Raw genomic sequence first — 4,117 nt, forward strand, 5'->3', positions numbered from 1 at the left:
ACACCCGGTTAATGAGTGTTGCGGATAAATGATTTCTCACTAAAATGCGTAAAACGTGCAAAAGTGGTATTGATTACTACTTCTAGAAGCATACATTTACAGCAGCAAGGGGCGTTACAGAATGCGATATAACTTTCCCTACAAGGACACGCTAATATGTAGCTCAGACACATGCATCAGGCGCGGGAACTGCTGCAATTATGTAAATTGAATCGTGCATTAATTTCTTCGTAAACACTTCTTACGATGTGTTCGAGGCATTGGTTTTTTTTTGTTTTATTTCATCGCTTCCAAACAGATTCGCCATGGAACATTATCGACCTCGACCTATTTTTTTACCCTTCAAGACCTCCCTTTGCCTCCCTTACTCGTTGTCTCTCGCTCGAATAATTCAAATCCCGACATGTCTCAAACCTGTAATCGCTGTCCTCCCAGTACATTATTTCCTCCCAGTAGCACATGTTACGCGACTGCTAGAGACATGTTATCAAAATGTGTCTACGCACCATTATGCACCAACGAACCAGTATTGAACGTTGAGAAACACTTAAAACCCGCGCACACCGCACTCGACGGGGGTTGTAATGTACGGGGCATGTCGTATACGGCGTTGCCCGATGTGACCTGCGAGCTGCGGGCTACAAACCCGATCGATCCACTAACCCAGTAAAATCGAAGGTGAAAGAAAATAACAGCATCAAAACCAAAACATTCGATAAAAGCAGCACCACTAAAAGTGTATAAACAAAAGCAACAAAACATGCGAAAAAAAAACCCATGAAGTGGGGTGCACTGTTTTTTGTCGCAAACGAAAGTGAAAAGAACTCGACCGGCAGTTGTGTGGAAAAGATGTGGAGAAGAAAACGATACGGGGTGAAAGATGCACATAAAACCGCGCGTATCTTATCGCGCACACAAGAAGTAAAAACGAACACGCAAAACAAAGTCACGCTGGCGTGAAGCGAATGGCAAGAATGAAAGTGAAACGGGAGCCAGGGAATGAGTGTGAGCTTAATCGTCCATAAGAACATGTAGTTACCGTTGAACTGAAGCATTATTTTGACAGTGAAAAATCACACCCCCGTCGGTAATGATGGAAAGTGATGATAATGGTTGTCATTTTCAGTGTTTCTTTTTCTTTCCCCAGCCTTTCAATCTTGAGGTGAATATTAAAAATTTTTCGCCAAGTGGTGCAGCCAAGTGAGAAACACCGGGCGACATTGTGTTACATGATCGTCATCTCACCAGCGTGATCAATACCTTCCCGAAAAGCGTCGCGTCTCGAGTGTTTGTGTGTGAAAGAAAGAAAGAAAAGAGTGAAAAAATCGTCCATAATTTTTTTGAGTGAATTTTGCGTAACTTCAGTTCCTCCACCTCGAGCTCTCGTGCATATCGGACTGTCTCAACCGAAGGTCTGTTGTTGGAAGTGTGCGCGTGGTTGTTTGTGAAATTGTGTGTCCCGAAGACCAGTGACAACGGGTTAGACAACGAGTGCGACCATGAAACAGGCAAATGGTCGAGTGTTCGATCGGAATAAAGCCACCGCGTACAGCCGGAAGTAAGGGAACACGAGCGTGTTTTGCGCGAAACCCCCGCGGGCATTCCCGGAGGGAACCAGCAGCTAGTTGCCGCACCGAACATCCTTCCGCGTCCGTGAGGGAAGCGAATCCCGACTCCCAGCGCGTCTGCCTTCATGGCCAACTTATGCAAAAAGGTAAGCCCAATAAATGTTTCTAGGTATTGGAAGCACGACCATCAATGCGAATCTTCCCGCTGGCCCGCCAGAACGGTGGAGGAACTATTTTAAATGCAATCAGTTTGCAGAGAAAAGTCACATGCTCACCTTTGCCGTGCGGTTTTGGGTAAAGATCAACCGTCCTCCGCCATTCGAACGACGAATTCGAAAGGAAATCGGGTTGTTCGGGGTTGGAATTCATTAGTATGTTGGTTCATTTTTACTCGCCATGGCAACGCGTTCGGTACTTAAAACCAGATCACAGATAGCATCGTCGCGTGCACCAGTCTGCGAAGAATAACCTTTAAGATGACCGATGGTAGACGAACCTTGAAGTTCTAGAATCAGCATGACGGTTATTCTCAGCGCTGCACTGCTGTTTATTCTCGGAGGTTCATTTGCATTTAGAAGGGAATGAGATAATGAATGATACTGCTTGAACTGTTGAATTCCTGCAATTGTAGTCATTTTCATGGTATCATTTTTGTGTCTAAATTTGCTCCAATATTTCACATATCGAAAGGGCGTACATCAAATCTCACATGTCATCTGTAGTAAATGCCTACTTGGACTATTTAAAATAAGATTCTAGTGCAGCACTACAAGAAATGGTTTGACCTATTAGAATTCCAATTGCAGTAGGCTGAACTTCAACCTGAAGATTTTCTTTTTTAGTGATGCTCCTCCAGAGGTCTTGCCGTTTTTGGCTTGCTTTGACTTTATTCACCCGAAGAAGTCAGCTCTGCGAACGGAACTCAAATGAAGGAATAACTTGAACTTGAAGTTCATGAGATGAAATATTAATGAAGAATAACAATTATTGATTCAACATTAATTCACAGCATAGTGGTATTTACTGAGTGACATTCCAACTGACAGCTCCATCTTCCAAAACCCCCAAAAAGAAAAACGTTTTCGTTTGTCAGAACAACCGTTCCAGAGATGCGTTGATTGACCTTTCGAATTAGCAATCAAAGCTGTATTTGATCATCCAAATTAATGTCAAACACCAACGAATTGACATTTGCGCATTGCTGACAACCATCTGGACCGTCCCATGCGTAAGGCAACGAAACAGAGCAAGCCGATCCTGGACATTTGAAGCAAGTGAACCGAACCAGAATCTGCCCACATCCGGGAACTCGTACGTGTTCTACCTTCTCCCAATGACCGGTTGTAGCTTACGGGACGCAACGTACCAATTTGCGGGTCCGACTGAATGAACCGGTTTCGTTCCGACTTTCGTAAACAAAAGGTAGCTCCGGTGGTAGTGGAGAGTGTCGGCAAGCAGTCCGAGTCATTGGCAAACCACTCTTCAGCCAGATACTGTTTGAAGAGGGTTGAACAGATTAAAGGAAGGAAAAAGTTCACTTCAAGTCGCCGGTTTGGCGTCTCTGGAAGTCTGGTACCGCCTTCCTTTCTTCCTTCCATGCTGGATCAGTTTTGACGCGCGGTTCGCTGACCTTTTCTGCGAGCTTTTTTTTTGTGTGTGTGTGTAGAGCAGTTCATTCTACCCGGCCTACCCTTTTTCACCCCCTCAGTGTGTCGAGATTTCGCGCGCGGCGTTAATATAAATGTCAATGATTGCAACTCTGCTACGAAAGGATGATTATTTCCTGTTCCCTCGCGGGGTATTTCCTCTGCTCTGCTCTGGGGCAGGAGTGATTGAAAAGCTGCGCATGCAAAACCATCTTTTATGGAGAGGTTGACTTGGCTTTTTTTCTGTCCGCTGTTCATTTCGATTATGATGGTTGCCAGATCGATATTCGAACCGTTCCTGCGTACAGGATGACGTTGCTGCAAAGCCGCGGCAACCAGCTAACAACTAATTGAAGCTCGCCGGGATGCTTGCGCAAGCGAAATTCGCACCCGTACTTACCCGATTTAGGGTTACCCCGGATGAGTGCCGGTTCGCGGCAGCACATAGCCATCCGATCCGTTGCTGACCTTTTCCGTTTTGCTTAAATTCAATTCCGCTGCCGACATCATGCTCCAATAGCGAGGAACTCTCTGTATATCGATGGCACAGCGAAGAAAAAAGCGACGCCGAACGACGCCACCAATGATCACGGGCGAGGCGCGTAGGTCGGAGGTTGGGGATGAGATTTATGCAATCGGGTGCACCAACACCAGTTCCCAGCCTGGGGTCCGACCATGCGTGACCATGGTCAATGGGGTCGCTCGATACAGTCGCAGGGAATCTGGAGGCTGCACACGATTTAGGACGGACTTAGGAACGGACTCCATGGACACCGCACTGACCGAGTTGCCGAGAGCCACAAGGGAAGGATGAAATACGAGCTCTCCTCATTCGGAAGAGTGAGCCCTACCGATGGCGACCTCCATCCTCCAGCGTGCTAATGCCTCCGATGATACCTCGGT

This window comes from Anopheles moucheti, chromosome 2 (genome assembly GCF_943734755.1).
Source record: "Anopheles moucheti chromosome 2, idAnoMoucSN_F20_07, whole genome shotgun sequence".
Classification (NCBI taxonomy): domain Eukaryota; kingdom Metazoa; phylum Arthropoda; class Insecta; order Diptera; family Culicidae; genus Anopheles; species Anopheles moucheti.